Source organism: Coturnix japonica, chromosome 2 (genome assembly GCF_054131305.1).
Source record: "Coturnix japonica strain WE chromosome 2, WE-NBRP24, whole genome shotgun sequence".
Classification (NCBI taxonomy): domain Eukaryota; kingdom Metazoa; phylum Chordata; class Aves; order Galliformes; family Phasianidae; genus Coturnix; species Coturnix japonica.
In genome coordinates, this window is record NC_140664.1 from 92,149,389 (window position 1) to 92,176,661 (window position 27,273).

The following is a 27,273-nucleotide window of genomic DNA, read 5'->3' on the forward strand; positions in this document are numbered from 1 at the left end:
ATCGTAAGTTATCAGCAAGCATAACTTCTGCATCCTCATTAAGTACAAAAAAGAGAATCCTGACTGAGCCAGGTCATATGCCAGTCCTAACAAACAAGAAAATATTTAGACATCAAAACTTCAATTGCCATTATTTCCAGACAAACTAAATGCTGGCCACAATGACATTTCCAATATCAATATTTTAAGTCTCTTTACATTCATTAAAGTAGTATTTCCAAGAAAATACACAAAACAAATAAGTAAAATATCCACTAGATTAAATCAATTTGCTTAAACTTAAAACCATAAGATATTAACAATTAGACCAAGAGAATGATGCACTTAAATCCAGTCAAGTGTGACAAAATGTGGGTTTTTTGTTTTCAGAACAAACATCCAACGCTCTGAGCACCTCTTCATAAAAAGATAACATTATCAATAAAGGAAAACATAACACGAAAGAGGCCTACATCAAACATGGATATTATACATAAAGAAGCTCTTGGGTATCACTATTAAGACTCTGTAACCACAACATTTGTAGAGGAAATTTCAGTTTGGTAATCCAAAGGTTAAATAGGGCCACTGAGGAATACAGTACAATACTGTGAGGAATCCACTGAGGAATAACAGTGGAACTGTTTTGCACATTCAACTATAATTGGGGACTACAGTATTTGAGTAACACGGTTATTTCATACTTTAATTTGTAACTTAAATCAAATCACAACTATGCAGCTCCTTTAAAATTTTGTGTTCCAATTTATTTGAAATTACTTTACAGTAACTTTTCTGAGGAATTTCTTCTTCCCTAAATAAACTAGAATCTTTTCAAACAAGAAGGACTAGAGGTGCTTGAGAAGGCTGTATTGAGCACTTACTGCAGTTAAAGATCCACCAACAAGCCAGCCCCCTGCTTTGAGAAAAATTGATGCTACAATGCAACAAAGGTAAAAGAAGGAACTGATACAAAAGAACAACAAGCGAGAACAGCTGTGTTTTGTTAACCACATCAATTCACCAATACTCTCCCAGACCAAAGAATGCAGAACAATCCTTTTTATTGCCCAACAGCAGCTATTTCCACACAGATTTGTTACCTGACTAAACTCGCCATGAGAACCAACAACCACTGAGCAGCTGACTAGGCCACAGGGAAAGCAGCAGAAGTGATGCTTCTGCTAAAAACACCATAATAAATCCAGAAATAAAAGCTGTAATCCACCTTTTTGTTGTTGGTGATGGTGATCTCCTATTCTGAGTAGCTAACACTATTTTAGCAGTGTTAGGTATACATTTTGAACTGATTTCACTCCCTCTCCTAAACGGATGCCTGTTTATAAGACATACTTATCACAGAATCACCAAGGTTGGAAAAGACCTAAAAGATCATCCAGTCCAACCGTTCACCTATTACCAATAGCTCCCACTAAACCGTGTCTCTCAGCACAACATCCAGTCATTCCTTGAATGTCCCCAGGGTTGGTTGACTCCACCATCTCCCTGGGCAGTCCATTCCAGTGTCTGACCACCCTTTTTGAGAAGTAATATTTCCTAATGTCCAGCCCGAATCTCCCCTGCCGCAGCTTGAAACCCTTCCCTCTGGTCCTATCACTAACGACACAAGAGAAGAGGCCGACCCCCAGCTCACCACAACCTCCCTTCAGGAAGTTATAGAGAGCAGTGAGGTCTCCCCTGAGCCTCCTCTTCTCCAGGCTGAACGTTCCCAGCTCCTTCATCCACTCCTCATACGGCCTGTGCTCCAGTCCCCTCACCAGCTTCGTAGCCCTCCTTTGAATACGTTCCAGGGCTTTGATGTCTTTCTTGCAGTGAGGGGCCCAAAACTGAACATAGTACTCGAAGTGTGAAGATTATGAAGAAATGAATGTATGATATTTGAGAATTTAAGATTTTTTTGATCTATACAATAATACAATGTTACGAAGCTGTCTGGAGATTCCCTTAATCCTGAAACAAGCCTTTCCCTTTTTACCCCACCAGACCACAACTGCAAACCTGGCCCAAATGAGTTCTTCCAACTAAGTCTGTGAGAACCAACCTTATCAAAGTTGCCAGATGATTTGCAGAAAGAAAAAAAATGATGCTTTAAGGAAACTGTGACTGTAGGAAAAAAGAAATAATAATAACAAAACCAAACAGGTTTAGTTGCTGTTCACAGGTAAGTCTGTTTCTGACAGAAGCTATAGCCCAGAAGTTCTGTGTTTGAAAACCAATCTGAATTCTGACTCATCGGCCTAGATCCCTTCTCAAGATTTCACACTGATGTGGTAGAATTTAGGAGAACTAGTGCTTTATTCAAATGTATAATTTTCCTCTGCTAGCAAAGAACAACAGTAACTGATAAACTAGCCTTGTACAAACAGTTAAAGAAATTAATCGGTTTCAGACAACTGAACTGGTCCCCAAGAGACCTAAATGAGTAGAAAAATAAGAAATACATAATGGGAATATAACAGCATACGTGCAAACGCCAAGTATCCCCTTCACTCTGTGATGCATCCCAAATGGACAAACATTACTGAAGTGTTTAAAATTCCTGTATCCCATTTCATACTAACCTCGTCTGCAGGTTTACAGCCATCTGGATGGTCCACAAGCACTGGTGGTGAAATCCCACTGCACTGCAGTCACGCGCTTGTGGTAGGAACCATAGAGTGGCAAAGCGATCTAGGTCATTCTGACACGAACACAGAACCAAAGATCTTCCATCCAAAAGGTCTTAAGGCTGTCCTAGGGAAGAACAGAAATTCAGATAAGTTCCAAATTCAGTTCTGGCAGATCTTGAGCTAAAAGGGGAAGGTCATAGAAGCTTTCCAACCACTTCAGACTTCAAAATCCTAAATTTTGTACAAGGAAGGAAGAGCCAAAAGACTGCTGCTAAAAAGAGCCTGTGAGGAAAACAACATATGCAGGGTAGAGTGGAGAGGTGGAACAAGTCATCAACATTTTGTAGCCTTTCAGATGATATGATTTGAGTAGGAGGACTGCCTGTCCTCCTAAATAAGCAGTTCTCTATTTTTGAGTTCTATATATGTCGCCCTCTATCCAATCACGAACACTTAACACAGCAAACTGGGAATTGTTCTCAAAAAGGCCAGGAAACAGCCTCTCCATGGCACACATTCACAAGAGCACCCTAGCAGATCGTTCATTTGGGCTACATTTTTCCAGATATATTCTTAACTTAGAGCTGTAGTTTTTCTTACACACTTTCATCTCTCGCCCACAATTTAAACATTAGCATTCATAATGACAGCTTGGGAATTGAGGGGGAGCGTTATTAATCTTACACAGCCCCAATCCTTACAAACTAATCTATTTTCAAATAAATCTTAGAACGTGACACCTGAAAAATGATGTCTGAGGCTTTCCAAGCATCAGAATTTTAGCACGACTGAAGGAAGCAATTCCCTCAAATCTCCTCCTTTACTCAGTTAATACAGCAATGTCTGAAGAAAATTCTAAGAAGCTGAAAAGTAAACAAAGCATCTTAAAGATGCAAGAAAGCAAACTTTCCAATCTTTAATGCAAGTGTAACTCGTTTACGCTTAGGTAATAATTGCCATGTATTATGAGCTTATTTGTTGTAATATATATGAATCTGCTACGCTATTCAAGTTCATTGTTCCATCTGCTTAAACTGATAGCTCTCTGTATTGCCTATTCCAGTGCAAAAAGCATATACAACAGAGAAGAAAATTAAGATGCTAGCACTACGTTAACATGACAGTACGGATGAAATACTTGATAAGATTGGCAATAAAAGATGTTTGTCAACTGTTTATTCTAAAACATTACTACTTTACCTGCTTCAATATAGAATCACAGAATCACCGAGGTTGGAAAAGACCTAAACGATCATCCAGTCCAACCACTCACCTATTACCAATAGCTCCCACTAAACCATGTCCCTCAACACAACATCCAAGCGGTCCTTGAACAACCACAGGGACAGGGACTCCACCACCTCCTTGGGCTGTCCATTCCAGTGCCTGACCACCCTTTCTGAGAAGTAATATTTCCTAATGTATAAGTAATATTTCCTAATCCCTAATAGGGATAATACTTAATCATTCCCCTTTTTTTTCTTGCATATCAAAGCAGAAAAGACAAATGCTTCAACTCACAGATTTTCCTCTGAATTTGAGAATAATTTACCACAATATTGGTACTCTTCCTATTCTATCAGTGTGTATTTAAGCAAGTCTACATTTACATAAGGTGCATGCAGTTTAAGTTCTAAAAGAAATGGCTCAGGATCTTCCATAACTTTTTTTTTTTTTTTTTTTTTTTTAATAAATCTGAAAAACAGAAAAACTGGGGAAGTTTCAAAGGCCAGAACAATAAGAGCTCACAAGACCAAAGGCACACCCAGCACGACACCCAAAACCTTTCTGGAAGTATTAAGATACCATGACACGAGCCTAAACTCATTATTTCCCTTGATCTTTTCTTTGAGTTACAAAAATACTAATTCAATCAATCATTCTTTCTGCACATATTATCTTTCCTAAATCTCCAGTGCCCATAACTTTCTTGAAGTTCAGTGGCCAAAACTGATCCAGCACCGCCCAATAAGCAAAACAGCAGGAAGTACAACTCAACATGCCCTATAGATGATACCACTGCTTATTCAGGCCAACACACACACTCCCCTTTCGCTTTGTGAGCAACATTGCATCATGAATTCATAACTCATGGCTTGTCCTAGATTGGGGTGGATGACAGGCTGGAAGGAACTGCTTCAACAGTTGTTCTCACTCTTCTATGTTACTTTTTCCTAAGCATTAAATATTTCATTTATTCTACTAAATCACAGCCTATCCTTTCAAGCTATCTTTTCACTCAGGATTCTTTGGTATTGCCATTTCAACTTCAGATGCACCCGCATTTATTCTCAGATGCCAGTTGCTCATGAACCGGATAATGAAATTTCAGGACATGAACAATCACTGAGACAACTACTAAAAAGAAAACCCATAGAATATCCTCTCCCTTCTGAAAGTGAACCAGTGAAAAACAACAGCAGCTTCTGCTAACCTAATGATTTCACATAATTCTTAAAATAGCTTTTCTTTTCTTTTTTTTTTAAAAACATCTAGGCTACATTTCCTCAGCTTGCTCTGTCAGAGTATTACATGTGGCTTTCTCTAGTCCACAAGCTTCCTGTTGCAGATGAAGTTAGGTCGGTTTGATTCTGCCTCTGAGCTTCAGAACAAGGCTTTGAAATTTGCTTCCCTAAATTGCACTAAGAAAAGACTGTCTTACCTTCAATGTAAAGAGAAATCAAGCTGAAGCTGAGCTGTGCCTTTTAATTTCCTTGATGTAAAATCGAAGTAATCAGGAAGTAGTGACCATTTCTACACATTATTGATGTAGACAGGCAAGTGGGTTAGGAACTGTGGATACCAGAACATGCAGATAACGCATCCAGCACCACAGTGGTTAGGAGTACTTACATTAGGGTACCAGTTACGTAGCAGTATAGCATGGTATGGAACACTGATAACTCAAACTAAAGCTTTGCTTCAACCCCTGCATATGAGTAGTCTACAGACTTAAAATGAAGTTCTTTGAATATTTTTAGTATTTGGGGAAAAAAAAAACAGCAACCAAGCAGCTTCTGCTTGAATGAAATTCTCACATTGTATTCAAGTATTTAACCGAAGCAACCCTATGACACATGCAATAACAGAGCATATAACACATGTAATATGGCTTTATTCTATAATTCTTCATGGCTATACTTAATGCAGCACGAGGAACCATCATTCCCACTAAAAAAAAGGTTCATTCAACAGATTTAAGCATTTTTCTTGCATATAATTTTTCAAGAAACAATTCACTGGCATCATTTAAGTAATAATCAGCCAATTACAAATAAATGTATGTTTTCAAGAGGTGTAAAGTACGTGCTGCTATCATACTATCTCCCCAGGACTTACAAGGAATTGTCAAGGAAGCAGTCACTTCAATCAGGCTGATACCTGAAGCGATGCCTTCGCTTTCCTTGGTTGTCGTCAGTAGGCTGTTCACCAACAAAGCAGTCATTCTGGCAAGCACAGCCTTGCAAATAGCACAGCAACGCCTTCCTCTCACAGGCCCTCTGTCTTCTGTTGTTTGAGGACACTGCCTCAAAGCAACTCGAGCCAGCCCACGTTTTTTTTTTTTCTCTAAGTAAATATTATTTTTTTATAAGTCAACTGGAAAATACACTCCCATCCTCAATCAAAACCACAGAAACACTGGTTTTCACTTTGCTAAGAGTACTACGCTCTTGGAAAGCACAAGTGAAAAAAGCAAGACAATCTACTGTCCTCAGCAGCAAACTGTCTGCTATCACATTCACTGTCATTACTAGCAAATCTCTCCGGACTTTCATAGCTGTAACAGCACTGACTCACAATTGCATAACTTTAAAAAGCTATCACAGCTGCTCTCCTAAATGCCCAAGAAAAAAAACAAACTATGTGCACGACAGGAGCAGCACTACAGCTTTTTTGTGTTGGTGGAAGATTTTCTTAACTTTCAGGACACAAAAGATTAGCAAACCGACGAGCACAGCCGGTTTATTTTGACAGAGCCGATGTATACGAGCCTTAAGCACAGTGCATCGGTGGCCCTGCAACACTCTTAGTCTCAGCAGGATCACGAACAAAGAGCCGTGTGTTGGCTGTGGGGAGCTGGCAGCCCCTCTGCACCTTCCCTTGCTCACCGGGAACACTGCCTGTGTTGTTCCACACACTGCAAATCCACCAGTAAATCCCGAGTCATATGGGGGACGCGGCACACAGCACACAACACAAAGGGCACCTCTACTCCCTCAGCTGACAAAGCATTCACTGGGGATGATCAGAGGAGCGAGGAAATAAGATTTACAGCGGCCCTGCTCTCCCTGCACTCAGGTGGGACTAGCAGCAGATGGCTGGCTGACATTACAGACAACACACTTCCTGCAGACTGACTTTGGACCTCACTGGCAACTGCTTCGCCACAGGAGCCACAAGAATCTCAAGAGACACAGGGTTTGAATACCATGTGGTGCTGTGTGGAGCCAGGAGCTGGACTCGATGACCCTTACAGGTCCGTTCCAACCTAGGATATTCTACAGTGCCACAACACAACCAGATGCCATATTTACACAGGGCTTCTCAACATTTACAAAGGATCTCAATACCATATTTTCCCATGAAGAGTACTAAGCAGTACAGTCCCCAGTGTAAAACCACCGCTTCACACATCTAATTGTCTGCTTGGATGCTGAGAAACCATTCCTCCCAGCACTGTGGTGTAAAAGACAGCCTACTTTCTATTCAGCTCCGTACCTTAATTGCAAGAGAAATATTAATATTAAAGAGTACTCATTCTAAACCACATTATTTATGACTATACACATAGCTAAGAAAGGCTGCTTACATATTTACTAACTTAGGAACCAAATCTAACTATAGAAGGACTCATAAGAGAATACTTCCTATTTCATTTACAAGATGTAATTAGAAGTTGTGAAAGGGAAACCAGCATTCTTGTCTGCAGGGTTTTATGAAGCCCTGTATTTTCACACGTTGGAATGTTACTCCCTGAGGATGGCATGGAAACATTAGTCATCTGTTTAAGAGGTGAACAAGCAGATTGTTACTCCAAAGTCCAAAATAACACAACCGCTAATTAGAAGGACTTTAACTCAAGGAACAGTAAGTTTACAGAATATAAAAGTAAACCTGGAGGAGCACAGAAATAGTGCAGACTCTTCCCTACAATAAGGTCCAGACCGTGGATCCTCTTCTTTGAGAAGTTCAGTGTTTCAGTGAAAGAAGACGTGGGGAAGGAAATGTATGGGAGTAGAGCGGGAATGGTTTTCTGCTTTCCACCAGACTTTAAAAATTCCACTAAGACCGTCTGTCGGTGTCAACAGCAGCAGTCTACAAGCCCTAAAACAACAAGCTGCTTAAGTGAGCATATGTCTTCATACACACAAACACTAACCCTCCCACAGAATCTCCAGTTTCGAATATCTTGATCCGTCTCCCAGCAAAGTTCTCCCACATGCAATAGTACCAGAAACCTGGCTGAGCCAACAAACGAGTATCCCTTCCCATTTGCAAAGTAGGGAGAGCACTTTAAAAAGGAATAAATTTCTTCCATTCTTCCACGCAAAGGGAGGCAGACAAACATTTACTGGCTTCAGGTGAGACAATGCTCCCTTTTTCGGGAAGTTCTGTTTACCACAAAGGAATGCAGGAAACATTACGTTATCATGCTTCAAAAACAATGGATGCACTCAGTAACACTGATCTGAGCTTCTTTTCTGTCCCTCTTTGTGCAGCCAGTAACAGGTAGCTGCAGCCGAATGCCGGGAGCTGTTAACACTGTCATCACAAGGACAAGGAAACAGCGACAACAAACCCATGAAGTAGCTCTTCTATAAAAAGCACTGCTGTTTCAATGCAGCCTTTGGCAGTGCTGCATTCCAGCACGCAAAATCATGCTGAAAATCTTTAAGTTCCTTCCTAGAAATACCCCATTTCCCTTTGTTTACTAATTGCTGAGCTAGCCAGCTGTTTGCAGTGCCTCTCTCATTTTTATTATTATTATTGTTTTTTTTTAACATGAGCACAAACCCAACAGATACTTCAGTATCCAGGAAGAAAAGTGCGCAGTTTACATACACATCACGCCGAAAAATCAAGAAACAGGAACACTAATAATCAGCAGTGCAGCTCAAGGAAAGCAACAGTACATCCCACTGTCCCTACAGTTCCCTGGTTCCCTCTGGTTTCCACTGGTTCCCTCTCAGACACCAACACATCTAGACACAGGTTAAAGCCAATTAAACATGGAGATGAAGTGTAATCCAGAAACATTTGTAATCTATGTCACAACCAAAGGAGGGGAAAGAATAGCCAGCTAAAGGAAGAGGAAAGACTGCTCATTTCAGCAGCAGCTTCTTCAGTTTTGCAATCTTCCATTGCTACTGCATTACATTTACACAAGGTTACTGCTTGGTAATTCTCTCCTATTTTCTCCAATTCTTTGTTTTCTATCTTGATTTAAATGCCCTTTAGCAGCGCTGTGGGCCAGAACACTGTGAATTACATCACAACAGCAAGAGGGAAGGATTAGTAACCTGCTACCTGGTAGGCTGCTTCAGATTCTGAGAAACTTCCACTGCTGGCAATCTTCACCAGCTGTTCTGACAAACCCAACCACTTTGCATTTCCCATAACTGGAAAGACATCACTTGTATAAACACTTGCTTCACTAACACACGGGGCTTGTTCAAGGCTAAGGAATAATTTTGGTTTCAGCGTTCTGTGAATGGATGCAACAGGAACAATCCGTATAGAAGCTTGTCCTGGAATACAGCAAAAGCTAGGTTGCAATGTGAAAACATGCAGGATGTCTAAGTTTCAAATCAGCCCCTAAAACTGAAGGTACTCAAGATAACCCAAGTCTTGGCTGGGTTAAATACATGCTAGTTTGTACAGAAAGATGAGACAGAATGAATGCTGACTTGCACAAAAAATACACCTAAATGTTTTATTTCATAGCAGGTATATTATACCATAGAACACCTCAACAAGCACTCAAATTAAAGAAGGCACTTCTAAGAAATATATCTACAAAAGCAACAATGAAAACATGAATTCTCTGTGCCTGTTCACTGTAGTGTCCTTAACTTCTTCAGAAAGATGGAGAAATCTTCGGATGAACTGCCTTAAACATATTAGCCCAAAATTCTTAGCAGGACGTCAGTAAAAACAAGCAGGAAATATCCAAAGATGTTGAGTGCCTCATGGTACACTGAAACAAAGCCTTCTAACTCAATGGCATTTCAACTCAGCCATGTAACAAAAAAAGATATATGAGCCACTTCTTAGTACTGGCTCACATGGAAACTATCAACTAACCTTTTAGACACACCAGGAAATGTACTCTGTTTTTTAAAAAGACTCAAATCCAAATCATCATTAGTAACCAGAGAAGCAAAGCCAGCTGAAAAAGCACCTTTAAAGACCCTCATCTGCAACTGAAAATTTGGGGCTTGCAATTACCTCTTAGTAAGGCTCCCAACAAAACAGAAGTCCACTCACCAAAATACCTAGGCTGGATTTCCATGGTACAATGCATGACTATTTAGCCTTGAATTACTTGGATATAAAATTACTAAGAACCAACTTCAGTAGCAGCTCAAGTGCTCTACCAGCTTCCAAAAAAAATAGCAAATGCTGAGGACAGTTATTTACTTTGCAAGCTGAAGTGTTCTACAAACCAAGTATACTCAAAACACTGATTTGTCAGCATTGTTCTCAGATGTGCACCAAGAAGTGTTCCACACTTCAAGAAAGTAAGTTCTGAACGAACTCTAAATAAAAAGATGATTAAATATAACACTTTTAGCAATAGCCTTATCAACCTTCTGTATCCCTAGAAAAAAAGAACACAGAAGGGAAAATTCAGTTGTATTTTTATACCGTTTCAACATTCTACTTAGCAAGAATGAACACAGCAAATAAATTTGCAGAAGACTAAAATTCGGTGGTATGTTCAACACATGCAACAGAAAATTACAAATATTTACAGAATGGGCAAGTTTAATTCCTTACATAATTACCTTGTCTATCTGGTCTAGACTCACAAGTAATGTTTAGCTAAATGGATGCCCTATCTTCTCCAGATACATCAACAATCTCATCCACCTCCAGCTCACCCCAGTGCTGTAACAACGCACCCCATGCTGTAAGCCAAAGTGCAGGATATGCCAGTAGAACGTTTTATTGGAGTATGAAAGTCCCCCTATCTCATATAATGATTCCACTGATATTTTCCTGAAAATTATAGCTAGCTTTAGCATGAATTATATCCAGTTCTCCAGTGTTTAGAGCAATTACTTCAATTCTCTGTTGCATTTCCAGCAAGCAAGCAAGCACTAAAAGGTGAAGAACATTTAGTCCTTTGTCAGTGAGTCATGAGGGGCAAGAAAGGAGGTCAAACTGATTTTTTCCTACCTGAAACTGGCTAGACAGGTTAATCATATCAGTCAAAACATTATCTACCAACAGGGACATCCTCCCCACAGTCATTCCTTTTATAACCTATTAATAGTTCTGGGATTTGCCAATTCTTTTACTAGTTTGCTGCACAACCATAGCTGTCACTATTAGTCAAAACAGCTAGTGAGATGCTATTTGGCCATTTAAGCATTCATTATTATTTTTAATACTCAAGAGCAAGGAATCTACGCTTTATCCTTTTCCAACTCTTCTGCTTCCCCCTCCTGCTGGTCTTTTGTTGCCCAGCTTCCATTCACTTATACTTGGAGCTGTTCCTTGCCCTCCTCAGGCAACTCATTAAAACAGAGTCCCTCCAACACTGTTAAGCAGTTGCAGTAAACTAAAAAGTTGAGCAGGGAGATGTCACTGTCTCTTTCACAATGCCCAGTGCAGAGATTGGAGATTGCAGCTTTAGGCTCATCAGTGGGATCTTCTCACAGAGGTCTCACTTTGAAGCTGTACTGATGCTACCAAAGTCTGTAATTGTGATTGCCCGCATTCCCGTTCACTTTTAGTCATTAAAAAATGCTACCATCACTTTGGACACCCAGTCCAAATTTTCCTCACTTCAATCATTTACTTGAGGTAATCTACTTTCTTGAAATAGCCTTCAACAAAGCAGTGCATAGAAGTAGCTGCCACAGGTAAGAAGTAAACCTTCTACTGCAGTAAGGCGTGGTTTTACTGTACTAGAGGAAATGCCAGCACGGTGAATTGAACTTTGATCACTTTTCCTTGTGGTATTCAAAAAAATTCAGATGATTACATTCCCTTAATTGCATCATCTTACGCACTTTACATGTATGAACAGTACATTAATCTTATCTTCACCTTGCCTACAGTACGCTTCCCTGCTGCTCTTTGTTTTTTCAAGAGAACAACAGGAGATACCTACCAAACAGATACTCTATAAGCCAAATCTCTTTTCAAAGAGCAAAATCCAAACTAACTCCATTTTAGCACACACTCTTTCAGTAAATTCATATTTATAAGTTCATAAGAAAGCTATGAAAGCTCTGTGCTGGACAGAAGAAACACGACCAACTATTCATTAACATAAGCAAAGTGACTTAAGTTGTAGAACTATATTCTTCTAGAAAAACTAGTCTGTAGCAGCAGCTGGCTGGCTTTGTGGGTTTTGTTGTAAATTTAAAAGGACCAGCTGCAGTAAAAGCAGCAGCACACTGAAAAGTATCTTACGGAATGTTGATGCTTAGAAATAAATTAGTCCATCTGTAAGCAGTCGTCGCTAAAACAAGCTATCCTGCCTTCTGAAAAGCAGAACTAGTGATCAACTCTCCCACAGCCAGCAGCAATAACCTCACCACCTTGATGCCGGCCCTTAAGAGCTCTCCTTTATTCCACAGCTCTCAAAACTTCCGTTCCCCACATGATGTTATCATCTCTCTCACATCTCTTAATTAACAGCTTAACAAGAGATACCACATGCCATGGTTTGTTCTAAGGTTTACATATCCCATCTGGTCAGTCTAAACGTAAAAGCATTCACTGGTCAACTGGCAAGCCAGGAAGAGGGGGAAAAAAAAAAACAACAGGCAACCCTTGTTCTTACCCCATGGCCTCTTTAAAGAGAACTAGCGCTATTATTTCCTTCTGTTTCAGCACCAGTTTTCTCCAAACCCCATTCAACTGGCTGTTTGTGGGACTTCTGCCCTCTAACTGTGACTAAAAGCAGCCTAACAAACTGAGGGTGAGAGCCCATGTGGGGAAAAAAAGCAGTGGAGGACCGAAGGTAAGATCAAAGCTCATCAAATGGCAACTCTTCTCCTTCCACAGAGATTCTGATGCCTTGATGGGGCAAGCATTCACCAAGAACCACCGCTTGGTTTTACAAGCATACCACAGAGTATGAAGTTACCTTATTTGACATGTGATAAGAAAATAGACAAGTTACAGGCAAACGGCTTAAGTCCAGCCAACGCTGGTATAGAGCCAGGGAAACACTTGATTAATTACTTGAGGGCTATATATTTAATATATACAGATGCTGCCAAAACAAGTGTCTCCACATTTTTAAAAATATTCTTCCTGTATTCAAGTTTGTTTTTCAAGAGGGGAGAATTAAAGAAAAAAACATCAGAAAACCTGCCTTTGTGAAGGCAACTGCTCAGCACACAAGTTCTGTGATGCTGAAGTCATAGCAGCAGTTCTAGCCACCAAAGAGCCAAATTAATCCCTTCTTCTCCAAAAAGGGAAAAGCGAGACTTGGAATTACTTAAACCAAAGAGTTGAACGCAGCAGTCCAAGTGACATTTCCTCTTCCGTGTGGCCGGCCATAAATTGATTTCAACTTACCTCAAGTGATGCTGGTCATCACTTTTCTCTTACGTGAGTACTGGCTGCCTCTCCAGACATATCTTTGCTTTTTATGTAATGGCTTAATGTGTTTTTAAAACACGAAAGAACTCATTAGGTCATTTGGAATACATGGAAAATATCCAGAAAGCTATGTCAAGAACTTGTACGAAGAAGCAAATCTAAGACCTCATGCATTTTCTGAACATGCTCAGTACGATAAAATGCATTCTCTATAACTTGGCTTTAAGATAATATTCTCTTTCTTTTTTTCCCCCCCTCTCCTATCTTTTCACCTCCCTGAGAACATCAAATTACACTTAAAAAGCAATAGTTTCCCCCCAAAAAATGCTAAGCTCATTTGCAGATAGCCAGGTCTAAGATGGATCAAACCAGATATCAAAAGACAAATAAGAAACCTTTTATTTGAACTTCCTTCAGATACACTTCTCCACACTCAGTATTAAATCTATATCCTTCTGAATAAAAATTAACAACACGTTCAACCACACATTACAGACCCCTGTGAACAAGCAAGGAGAAATCACAAGTTATTGACAATCGTTGAGCTGATATGCTCCAGCAGTAGCTGATAAGAGTTGTTTCCAACTAACAATTAGCCAGCACAAGTTACAAGTGATCAATACAGCAACAGTCTCTTAGAATAACAAGAAATTGTTCTTGTTTCTGCTCTATAGAAATAGACTATACAGCTCACCTCTGTGGGTGGAAGTGGTAGTGAATCACAAATTCATTAGCCTCCACAACAAAAGATGGTCCGATTTTAAGAAAGTTGGCATCAAACATATATACAGTCTCAATGTTTCAAGTTTGGCTATGAAGACACCAGGGTCAAAGATTTGATTTAGAAACTAAAACCTGGCCTGCATGCTATTGAAGCCTGGGCTCTTCCGTGTAGAAGTGACAATAATGAAAGGCTGTTCACTTAATAGAAGAAAACATCCCATTGTGGTTTCTTTGTTTAAAAACACCAGCGGATTAGGGCAGAAGAGTGACTGCAACTCAGTGCTATTCATTAACTCTACTGAAAATAACACGAGGTACGTTCCAAAGAAATAAAAGTCATTGTTTTCCTAGCAGAACTTGAGAAGTTTTATGACATTTTCAACAAAGAGAAAAATGTAGTTTAAAAAAAAAATTCTTTAGATATCTTTCAAATATACATAACGCTCATGAAATGCAGAGGGACCATTGTTTCAGCCTCGAGTCCCCAGTGTTTGGGAAAGCACAATTTGTGGGAAGAAAAGGAATAGTCAAGACGTCCAAAGCTGTGTAAGAAAGCTGTGATACAATCCAGAGCACGAAAATTATATATTATTGTATTTCTGTGAATCAGATCACAGCTGAAACTGGGACAATTGGTTTCTCATACGCAGCAGATTTCAAGCCCTAACTGGTTGCAGCAAAGTGATTCGTTTCCTGGATGTGGAAAGACAAACTAAAAGATGTGATTCAACAACTCTGCAAGATGCAGAAGCTCCTAAGAAGAAAGAAACGCTAGCAAAGAAAGAAAACAAATTACGTTTAGAAAACAAGGGCCTTGGTTTTCCGTGGGTTTTTCTGTTTGTTTGTTCTATTTTTAAGATTTAGCAGATTCAGAATATAATTAACACCCAGAAGCAACCAAGATACCATATATTATTTTTAAAATAAACTACTAGAAACATAGAGTTCTTATGATTTACAACAGCAGTGACAAACTAGGCATGATTAGCACATTCTGATAGAGAAACGTTTTGCGTTGGACCTTTGCACACAAGGTGAATCTTGCCTTAGCTGTTGATTTTAAAGTTCTGCTTACTCACCAGACTCACTGAATCATTCATAACGAGTTTTAATACCCTTTTTCTTTCTATTACATGACACCATTGCAAAATCATGAGAAATAGTGCTTGAATACTTAACATCAAAAAATAAAAGTAAAAATAAACAGCCTCCACCTTTCAACAGGGGAACCATATCACAGTCTCACAGTCTGGTGCGGGTTGGAAGGGACCTTAGAGATCATTGAGTCCAAACCCCAGGATTCGAGCCTCCTGTACTTTCACAAGACTTGATAGATTATTTAGTATCTTCTGCAATAGTCTGTTGGTGCTGCTGGACAGTCTCGGAACAAATTTTGCCTCATTCTTTTAATAGACATTTTGTACAACAAAGTATTTCAACATGAAACATATAAATGATCTTAAGAGGTGTTAAAATATTAATGCAGTTCCTAGCAATTAAACCAGTCTATTCACAGCTGATCATCAAATGCACGTAAAACCTACAACAAACACGTTTTTCTAATGTAATATGATCAATATTCCTTAAGCTCTCAGCCCATCGTAGCTATTTTGAAGGCTAAATTATCAACCACTTACTTCTGGAGCTACACACAGCCAAAGGAGTCCTCACGCAGATCTGTGCTCTCTGAAAATACTTTAGTCCAACATTCATAAAATCAGTGACCCATACATTAGAACTAACTTGAAGCCGAAAGAAAACCATTTTTGATGAATATGCCATCTAAGCTACCAGCAGCTGCTCCACTCTGTTGTGCTTTAGCAGGGAACTCCACCTTTTACAATGAATAAAGGATTCCTGTGCATCCTTTCTATCACATTATTCTCCATATTCACTTCAGTACCCAAATAAACCCCAGCAAAAGCTGAAGAAAAGAAAGCACTGAGCAGCTTGGAGTTGCCCTAATACAGCTATATTACAGCACTTTTCCGAAACGTTATCAGCCAGCAGCTTGTTCTTTGAAGAGGCCAGATACAGAGATCAAAACTAAGTCCAAAGCAAACAGAAGTCTAACCTAATGTACTTCTCCATCCTCTCTGTAACCACTTCTTTTTTTTCTTTTAAACACACGAAGCGATAACACAAAGTACTTGGCACTGGAGCATGGGGGTAAGTTGTGCTAAGAACCTAAAGGCCTACCAGAATTTGGAGGCAGATACAAAGCATACATCATTTTAGCCTACATTAAGACTCCTGGAAGTGGCCGTGTCTCCTCCTGCTCCCCAACATCACTGAACTGCACCACTCAGTACTCAGCGTGCTGTTCTCCAGACTTTCAGTTTAGGAAATTTTCCTCAAAAAAAATAAAAATCAAAGAGTCAGAAATGTCAGTTTGAAAAAGGACTTCAATTTTACAACTCCTCTCCGCAGGCAAAGAGCTTTCTGTGGCAGTTCCATTTTTTCTTGAGATATTTATTTCAAATAAATGTACTTCAGCTGTAGTATCTCTCTTCACTTTAAGTAGCAGAACTTCATGTTGTCTCCAGGACTTGAAAACTGAAAACAAGTTTACTGAACTTTGAAGAAATACACATGCTTAAACTTTGGATCTGTGAGCCCTACAGAAAAAAAACCTACTAGAAGGTATTGGAAAGGCATGAAAAAGACACAGTGTTTCCACTGGTGTTCTGGTTGAGTGTTCCCCTTATTCCAAACCTCACTCCAGTACAGGACTGTCTTCAATTGCTTTTCTGGGATAAAGACAACAGACATTCTCCTCACTCACATGACACTATAGACATTAGAGTTCAAAGCCACAAAATAGTCTTAAAAGGACACGTTTCTGAAGAAACAGCAATTCACAAACAGGACACTCCAAGCAGCGCCCCAGCCAGCACCAACTGAATCATCTCTTACACAAGTGCTGTCTGGAGATAACAGTCAAAGCTGAGTTCTGCCTTCGGAATTAGAATTCAGCCTCTTTGTTTGAGAAGTGTATCGATTCCAATTACTTTAAGTACATAATGAACTGAAAATTAAATAAATTCATTACTTTAATTTTAACTTAAATGAGTCCTTAAAGATGCTTTAAAAGTGCCTCTACACTGAACATTCACTCTTTTGATGCACTTAGTGTAGAAATGTCACAAACAGGATACAGACACAGGATCACAGGCTGTTCTCTATACTCTATTTATTCATAATGGTAATCAAACTGTTGAACAACAGAGTGAAAACACAACTTGGACCACTCATATTTAGCCTATGGCGAATCTGCACTTGAACCACCTCAAGATCCACAAGTCTGCTGCATAATACCAACCAGCACAGCTAAGAAGTGGACACATGAAGTTACATCAGAAAGTCATCCACTTGTGGTGGGGTGGGAGATGGTTTTATTTCTTGCTTTCAGTCAGTGCTCATCCAAGGTGCTATGGTTACACTCATTTCAGAGTCCTGTTGTGGAGACACCAGATGAAGACCAGTAATAGGTACCTTTCTCTTTATGGAGGTCCGGGGTCATTTGTTCAACTTCTTTCTGTTTTTTAGTCAGCTGCTTCCCTTGGCTGCAGGAGTACTTCCAAATCTCCTTCTACCTGTTGATGGTCTATTTCAACCTGTTACCAACGTTCTTCTCCTCAGGTCTGCTTCTCACAGAGCCTTCCAAACAACTAAAACCTGCTTCCTTCCCCCCGTAAGGATCCTGCTATCATCACTTTCCAATTCTCAGCTCAATCCTGGCTTGCCATTCTCAAGCTGCTCTGAAGCATTACTAACACATACAGAGCAGCCTCGGATGGCACAGAGAAAGATAATGATGAGCTGTGGCTGCAGAGAAGTAAACAGACTGAAATTCTGCAGGTTTTGCAGGCCTTAACTACACTGTGCCTGCAAAACGAGGCTAGCTCTCCTTTTTGAAGCATCACCTAACACGGGGTACTCTGTGCTGAGACAATGGCTGCGGCTGGTGTGACATACCAACAGAATCTGGGAGTCTCTTCCAATGCAAAATAAGAAGAGCAAGATCACAACATACCCTCTTACTTGCCTTCAATGAGTTTTCGGAGGCAGCTTGGGCACTGAGCATCACACCAGTTCAGCAGATCCACGTAACTTGGATGTCAAATATTATCACATGACTTCAGAGATTCTCTTATGTGAGGAACTATTGGAACTTAACATGAAATACTACGTGTCCCAAATATGCTCAAAGTTTTAACTACATTAAGTAGTTAAAATTCACCAGAGATTCTACTGCTTGTGTAGCTTAACCAAGGAATGCACAGCACTAATGAAAACAGAGGAGACCTTCCAATACATTGACTTGCAATTTACAGGACAAAGATTCCGAAAGCAAGACTAGAGCTGTGGGATAGCAGAGCCAAAGGAAGCCAACTCCCTTTCAGCTGGGAAGCAGCACATCAGCTGACTTAGCTTGTTGGGAAGCTTTCTAGCAGAGCAAAGCTTCTGAAAGTTGATGCCAATATGGCACAGAAGATGTATGAAAACACTTCCCTCCTCAGCTGAGGATGAGTTCAACAACAGCTGTACAACAGCACATGAGCTGCCACATACAGCCTGAGCTCCCACAACACCAAGCAGCTGATGCTTTCCTCTCTCTTTGCGAACCTAACTTCTTCCTGGGAAATAAACACAAACTCGAGCACCAGAGCATGCAGAATAGCAGTCCTCAACACAGAGTGATAGTACAACCACCTCTGTAGGTATGCTAACTGTTGGGTAAGATCTGATAACAAAGAAAGAGCACAAAAGCTGAAAGCATCAGTGAGAGTCGCAGAGGCTATTAAATACCCATTCAAGTTGTGGGAAAAAACACACCACTACAAAGCTCCATCCGGGTACTACCAAAACCAAATACCTCGGGGTACAGAAAAGTTTTGAAGTCTATCACTCCACAACCAGGTTCCATTGCATACTTATCTACCATTTAAAGGTAGCAGAGAAGAAGAGAAAAGGATTTTATTTAATGCTTGAAAATAAAGCTCTGGGTAACAGGAGTCCAGCAAGATCAGGAGATGACCTACAGAGATCTCCTTGCCAAGGGCACCTTTCCTGAACCAACCAGGTCTCCATGAACACTGGCTTTCAATGACAACTGAGGTCGTCACAACTTGAGTGCTCATCTCCACTGGCTCTTTAAACAGCAAGAAATCCAAAGTCATCTCCATGTGAGAAACCAAGATCTGCCACTCAGTAACTTGCAGAGCTCTAGAACTCAAGTTCATCCCAGAACAGATTGCGCCTCCAGGAGCTGGGGCTTAGCACAGCAGCACACGTGCAAGATATTTACACAGTGTTCAAAGTCACAAGCTTCTAATGTAATTGAAAGTAAATGCCCCTTACGAATATCCGTATTTCATAGTGCAAAACCATATTTAAACAATCAAAAAGTGAGTAATAGAGCAGTTAGCCAGCTCTTTAATACATTAGCTAAAAGTATATCAATTACATTGATTTTTATGATGGGCTGACTTCACATAATGGACTAAGCTCACTAGAAGGACTGTAAAAAAAAAATAAGGGAAAATGCTCTTCTGGAATTAGTGGGAGATGGTGTCAAAATGCTTTTAAGACAGGCACGCAGTTAAAACATTTTATTTGGGGATGTTAAATTTAGCACACCACTCTGAAGAATGGATATGCTGCTCAAGGGGCGTAAAAGCCACGATCACAACACTGCAGATGTATCTTGCAGATTCCTGTGATATTCGGCTTTATTAAAGGCTGTTTTATTCCTAGCTAAGAAGCAGGAAGGTTGGACTAGGAGTACGGAGGCAAAATTCAGCTCTGCAGAAGGTTAATAGCAGGATGCTCCAGGGATTCCCAGAGCAGGCTGCACTTAAGGGCACTGATTAAAAGATCTGAAAAGTAGAAAAGCTAACAGTCAGGGTGGTTTCATCAGTGACAGGAGACTGAAAACGCAACTAACAAGGGGCTAATCAGCCCCAGTGCACAAGTGACACAATGGTAGATATAACTCAGCATTCATCACTTCTGTGTTTCTGAAAATCAGACAGTCTCTACAATGGTGAGCAACTTCGTAGTGAAGCAGACTTAGTATAAACCAGAAGGGTTGTAAGCATCCCTGTGAAATTGCAGGAAGACTTCTGCTCAGTATGAGCACAGCTGCTGGAAATGAGAAATGCTTGGATGCAATAGGAGCAGCAGCCAGCACGAGCAGGACAGTAATACCTTCATAAAGCTACTTGTTCACTCTCAGCCAGTACCTGAGAACAGCTGCTCTCATTTTTACACCGCACATCTGAAGAATCTCGGTTGAAGAGGTCAGAAATTCTTACTGCTCATATAAAGAATAACAAAGCATGAGGTGAAAGTACACAGCGATTAGCAGACTGCACAACAGCCAGAACAGAAACAGCTTACACTTCAAAAATTAAGATGCTACTCAGTGCAAGTGGGAAGCAGACCCTTCAGAGCTATACTTTTTTGACATGGTGCATAACCACACTTCCATAGTCATTGCTGCGGTGTGTTATAACCAAGAGCACTGGTGTAAGGCCCTCAGCAGGACAGCAGCCTTCAGCATCCCTCTCATGACCTGCCACAGGCCTGCAGCCACCGGGATGCTGAGCAGCTCCACTGCACAGCCTCAGTGCTGTAAGCACCACTGGGGCCTGCTGGTGTTGGGGAAAGGAATGGTCCTCATCATACAGGCAAACTTCAGAAGTCAAGGTCATAAAGAGCAACCTGAACTACGATGGGAAACATACAGTATAATTCGGTCTAAAGCACGTCACCAGAGACTCCCAAATAAAAGAACTTCAGAACTCTTGTGCAGAGAGATCTGTTTAGAAGCACAATGAAGCCTCATGCTCAGAAATATCACTCCGACTCTCAGAAGGCACTTTAAGGTAACCTACATCCCAAAGGCTTTGTTCACAGGTCACGCAGAGCAACAGGCAGGAACACCAGCAGGTCCCCCACGGCCTTGTGAACCGAACCTCTGTCCCAAGCTGGTATCCTGGGGCTTACACAGGAGCACTGGTGAGAGAGCATCCAGACAGAAAAACACACAAGTCCACAGCCAACATGTCCACAGTGCAGGAAGGGCAGCACCAGCAGCAGGGAAGCTCTCACAGGGCAGGACTCCAGCAGGGCCGAAGCAGCAGCTCAGCCACACCGAACCACCCTCCCACCCCCCATTCCTGAGGCAGACCCAGCCCACGTCACCCAGGAGAGGGATGCGCTGCAGAGCACAAGTGGAGCAGCACCCCTCGGAGCCACCAGGCTCTGCAATGCCCCTCACATGTAACCACTACCACATGTCTGTGACTTTCAGTAATGTCACCGGGTGCTGCGCTCCACATTGAGGAATCAGGCGGCTCTGCTCATACAGCTCAGGGCTGTGGGAAGCCAGGCGGCACCCAGCAGCCACCCCGCTGCTGTCACTGTCACCTTGATCGCAAGGGTGGCTCGCTCCCAGTGTCCTTGCCAAGTGACGCCCACGCCACTGTCCAGGGACACCACACCACTTGGGAAACACCTCTCTGCACTGCATGCACGTGTTACAGACAAGGGGAGCTGACAGCACGCTCCATGCTGACAGTACCACTCACAGGAGAACACACTGAGATGGCAAAGCAAAGTGCTTTCTGCAGTGTAAGCAGCCCTTCGTGTTGACAAGGGAGATGACTGCTGCGGTGCTCCACGCACCTGGGGCACCCCAAGCTCGCTGCCCATGCGAGCTGGGAGCAGCAGCACACCAGGATTCGGGGTTCCCCGCATGCTGCCGCTCTGTACGGCCGCTGGCCGTGCCCTCGTACAGCTCACAGACACCATGTACACGTACGGGAGATGCCGCCTCACTCCGCTCGTTGCCATAAAAGTTCTTTCTCCCAGCAGCCGCCGCACAGCAATTGGGTTCCATTCCCGCACCTCACTCCGAGCACCCACAGACCGACAGCTCCTCCGGGCTGACACCGGTGGGACCCCAACCCTCGGCCGTGTTCAAAGACGGGGGGCAGAGGGCAGAGGAGAGCTGCTCGGAACGGAAGAGAGCCACGAGCACAGCTACACGGACACCCCACACGAAAACTAAGTTACTCAGGGCACCGCTCGGAGGAGCGCCTGGCTTTGCCTCGATCCTCTCCGGCTCCGAGGAAGGAGAGCGAGGCTGAGGGCCCCAAACGCTGCCCGGTTACGTAACGGCCCCTCACGGCCGGATCGGAGCAGGGCCGGGCCGCCGCCCGCCGCGGGGCAGGCACGCTGCCGGGGGCCGGCGTGAGGCCGGCAGGGAGGCAGGCACGGAAGGCGGGCGGCAGCCCAGCACGCGGCGCTCGCCCCGCGCTTCCCCCCCAGCGCGGGCCGGAAAGCGGAACCCGCGGCGCCCACCGCCCGCACTCACCTCGGTGACGCTTCGGGGCCGGCGGGAGACCGAGGGCGGCGGCGGGGCTGCCCCGGCCCCGCTGTCACCGGCCGCCCGGGGCAGAGTCCCGCGGGGCGAATCCTCGGGCGACGCCGGCGGCGGCGGGAGGGACGAGCCGCCCGGCGCCCGCTCGCCGCCGCCGCCTCGCAGCGAGTCGATTCGCGGCCGGCCTCGCCGCCGTCGCGCGGCCGGGAGCTCGCCGGGCGGCGGCCGCTACGGCCGGGGCACCGCCGGGCACGGAGCGCCGCCGGCCGCCGCCGCCTCGGCCCCCTCTTCCTGCGGCCGCCGGCGGCCGCGCTCGGGGTTCAGTCACGCGGAGCACCGCGGAGCAGCCGCCGCTTCGCTCGGCGCCTCGGAGCCCGCCGCCGCCGCGCTCCCGCTCCGCATCCCCCGTCCTCCGCGATACCGGCGGCGGCGCCTCCGGCCGCGCCTCTACCGGCCGCTCTCCCGCTCAGCGCCGCTACCGCCCGAGCCCCGCTCAGCGCCGCGTCTCCATCGCCAGCGCGGGGGCGGGCGCAGGGGAAGGGGCGGGGGCGGCCCCGGCCTCCTGCACGCCCGCGCCCCCTAGGTGGAGCCCGAGCGCCCGCCCCGCCCCGCCGGAGCCCGGATGTGGCGCGGGGATGCCGGCGGGGTGCTCGGCTTTCCACGGGCATCCGCGTTGTGCCGAGGTGCGAGGGCGGAGGTGTCTCCCAAAGGCTTTGCCCACGCCGTTTGCTGAGCGCTGCGTGTCGGATCCCAGCTGTCACCTGAGATCCGTCAGCAAACCAAAGCATCCCATTGCATCCACGGTGAGCAGTGAGGAACCCCTGTGGGTACGGGGCCCGCTGTGCATCCTGTAATAATGCTTTATAGCATGAGTATTTCATAAAGCTGCTCCAGAAACCAACTGAGGAACATTCTTTAACGTTTGAGTTCTGGGGGCTGCTTTATCCTTCCCTGCTCTTAAATTCAGCTTTTTTAAGGTTAAAGATCAAAGTTTATAAGCTCTCTTTGGAAAGCGTGACTAGCAAATGAAGTTTTCGTGAAGGAAATTTCATGAAGGAAAAACAGTAATTGGGAAATAGTAATGGGAAATGGTTTTAAGTTAAAAGAGGGAAGATTTAGGTTGGATGTTAGGGGGAAGTTCTTCACTAGGAGAGTGGTTAGGCCCTGGAACAGGCTGCCCAGGGAGGTTGTGGATGCCCCGTCCTTGGAGGTGTTCAAGGCCAGGTTGGACGGGGCCCTGGGCAACCTGATCTAGTAAATGTGTATGTTTGGTGGCCCTGCCAGGCAGGGGGGTTGGAGCTACATGATCCTTGAGGTCCCTTCCAACCCGGGTCATTCTGTGATTCTGTGATTCTGTGATTCTGTTTTACCTTGAAGAGTAAATCTCTTTGAAATAACATATAGCTTTAAAGAGTTTGTTTACAGAGGCCAAAAGCTTTGGTTTACAGAGCTCAAAAACTGTGTTGTGTTCATTATAAACCTATCTAATGAATTCCGTAGCAGAAACGCTGTATTTTAAGAACATTTTAATCATAGAATCATAAAAGTTGGAAAAGACCAAATCATAGAATCATAGAATTACTCAGGTTGGAAAAGACCTCGAAGATCATCAAGTCCATAGCACCTTAACTCTAACAACCCTCTGCTAAATCATATCCCTGAGCACCACATCCAAACGCCTCTTAAACACATCCAGGGATGGTGACTCAACTACCTTCCTGGGGAGCCTATTCCAGTACCTAACTACCCTTTCTGTAAAGAAGTGTTTCCTAACGTCCAACCTAAACTTACCTTGGTGCAACCCTCATCCTGTCACCAGTGAGAAGAGACTCACTCCACTCTCACTGTAAGCACCTTTCAGATACTGGAAGAGAGCGATAAGGTCTCCCCTCAGCCTCCTTTTGTCCAGACTAAACAGCCACAGCTCTCTCAGCCTCTTCTTATAGGGCTGATTTTCCAAGCCCTTCACAAGCCTTGTTGCCCTTCTCTGGACTTGCTCCTGTACCTCCATGTCCTTTTTATACTGAGGTGCCCAAAACTGAACACAGTACTCGAGGTGAGGCCCATCCCAACCATGTCCACTGACTATTCCAACCGTGCCCACAAACCAGTGCCACATCCACACAGTTCTTGAACATCTCCAGTGATGATGACTTCACCACCTGCCTGGGCAGCCTGTGCCATTGCCTCACTGCTCTTTCTGAGATTTCTCCAAATATCCAACCTGAACCTCTCCTGGAACAACTTATGGCTGTTACCTTTTATCCTATCACTGCTACCTGGGTGAAGAGGCTGACCTCCACCTCTTCACAACCTCCCTTCAGGTCACTGTAGAGAGCTATAAGGTCTCCTCTGAGCTTCCTCTTCTCCAGAATGAACATTCCCAGTTCCCTTAGCATACAACTTGTGCTCCAGATCCTTCACAGCTTCATTGCCCTTCTCTGAACACACTCTGAACATTAGCCACATGCCTAATCCCCAGCTACAGCCTCACCAGGTGAGGCTGCTGAGGAGAGGAAGCTGCCAGCCATGCAAGCTGCATGTGGCTGAAGTAGTCTGATCATTCATGCTCATGATCATTTATTCATCTATCTAGAGAGCATTCTGTAAAATGCTTGGAACTGCAGTCAGGTGACAGAGGAAACCTGCGTGTAGAAATACAAAGAGGCATTCTTCATGTAGGCCCCAGCCCCACATGGTGCTCATGCGTGTGCTTGCTTTCAGTGAGTGGAATCAGATTCCTTCTGCAGTCACGCAGTCAAAGCACTGGAGCCGTGCTCAGCTGACACATTCACTGGGGACTGTTGTTGTGACAGGTGACTTCCCTCAGAGAGGTAATGCACACCGGCACAGGAACTGCAGAGCTGCCCTCATTTAGCATTTATAGGCCAAGAAACAAGTCTGCGTGTGTTTATACACAGCCAGATAATAGAAGTAGTATCAGGCTTTCCTATGCCAAAACTGTGTGTTTCCAATTTACGCTCACAGTTTTAGCGAGAATGATTTATTGTATGCAAGCAGTTTACCATATGCAAGCAGCTTAACACTTGTTCCTTGATGGCTGCTGATGCCGTAGGACGTATCCCAAATCCCTCTGTGGAATGGCTTTATACCACCTCGATTATCTATGCTATTGCACTGCAACCGAGTCTTAGAAATTCACTTAGCAAAAATGTCATCAATTTCATGAGAAGCAAAAGTCAATGCGAAACCTCCAGATACAGGCAAAGACACGTTGAGAAGCGAAATAAATTCAATAAACCATGCAGATAAAAAGATGTAATTTTTGGAATAAGCGTACATTCAAAAAATGCAGTCTATAATTTAAGGACTAGGTTTATGGCTCTTGTATTAAGAGAAGTACATCACGAGTCAAGTTTATGGCTTATGGAACCCTAGTAAATCAACTTTGTAAAATCACTCTTGGAGGGATCTTTTCCAATATGTACATATTCAAGTCACGAGAATAAATAAACAGACCTCTAAAATTGTTGTGATGGTTTGTAATTGTAGCCAATGTTATCCTTCTGATTTCATGAGACTCAAATTCCATACTGCACAATGCCTGGGGGAGAATAATACGAGATTTTTCTGGCTTTAGTAGATATTTGTCAAGTCAGCTTAATGCCAAGCTGTGCCACTCCTCTCACGTGCCCAGAACACCACAAAAGACTGAATCTGGGACAGACAGACCATATATTGCAGAGAGAACCTCCCATGTAGTTTGCACCGCAGCCAGCACTAATGGGCAGAGGCACTTGAGCAGGTCTCCACCCCACCCACAGCTATAGAAAACAGGCTGATGGGAACAAAGGGGCCTGTGAGCTTTCCAGGAAAATCCTGGAGCTGCTAGGGTCAGGATAGATGAGCTCAAATTCAGGTTACCTACAAGGTGAACAGAAACAGAGCATGACCAAGTGTTATGGCGGCAACAGTGATGAGCAGCATCGCTGAAGAATCCTCACAGCGCTGGGATTAAGGTGTGCCATGGGTGAAGCAGGTCAGTGTCAGGGTTGGGCAATTGGCTGCAGCAAACTGAAGCAGCATTCCATTTGAGCTGAGTGCAAGCAGGTGGCCAAAGTGAATTCAAGGGAGGTCATCTTGCACTCCTTCGGTGTTTAAATGGTGTTTTTAAAAGAAAATCATAGGAATAAAAAGCTATTTATATGCCAGATACAATCATCTCTGGAAAAGGAAAGAAATACATAAGTACTGTCTTCGTGTCAACCGTGGGGAAGTGTTTGTCCCACTAGAGCTAATTGCCAATGAAGAAACTAGTGTTTATTGTTGAGGTTGTTACAAAGGGGGTCATAAAATAATTTTATTATAGCGAATGTCGATCTGTATTTGCATTATTTCCATCAGATTGTCTTTGTTTTACAAGCTGTCTGCAATAGCTGTTCTTGGAAGGTCTCCAACAAAGCATTCTCTTTGGGGCTACTAACTGCAAATAAGATTAAAGCTTAATATGTCTGGTAATCAGTTTTCTTTTAAAGAGCACAATTTGATTTCTCACGGTCAGCTGGGATCCCCCCATATCCTTTTTCTCTGTTTTTCAACATGCTGCTCTCAATAACCCCCCCCCCTCCCAGAAGCCAATCATCTGCCCACAGCTGTACAGTCACACTTCTGAACTAGAAGGCAGTCATACACGACTTCTACTTCAGAGTCCAAGAACTTCTATCAGTTTAATGCAACTTGCTTTTGTTTGTTTGTTTGTTTGTTTTGCCTCCAGCCCCGGCAAGAACAAAGTGTTTTATG

The 27,273-nt window shown here is 43.3% G+C and overlaps 1 protein-coding gene across 7 annotated transcripts in view; it reads right to left on the reverse strand.

Moving 5' to 3' along the window:
• Positions 1 to 27,273, reverse strand: part of GALNT1 (polypeptide N-acetylgalactosaminyltransferase 1) — a 245,589-nt gene that overhangs the window by 49,646 nt on the left and 168,670 nt on the right. For 2 of the 7 annotated variants that reach the window (XM_085538065.1, XM_085538066.1), the window contains exon 3: positions 2,562 to 2,733. The gene's annotated coding sequence lies outside the window, so the exon portion shown is untranslated. Of the gene's footprint in view, positions 1 to 2,561; positions 2,734 to 5,948; positions 6,116 to 21,951; positions 22,355 to 22,506; positions 22,651 to 27,273 lie in introns of those variants that run through there. The other 5 variants (XM_015854315.3, XM_015854314.3, XM_085538068.1 and 2 more) reach the window with 5 other exon arrangements.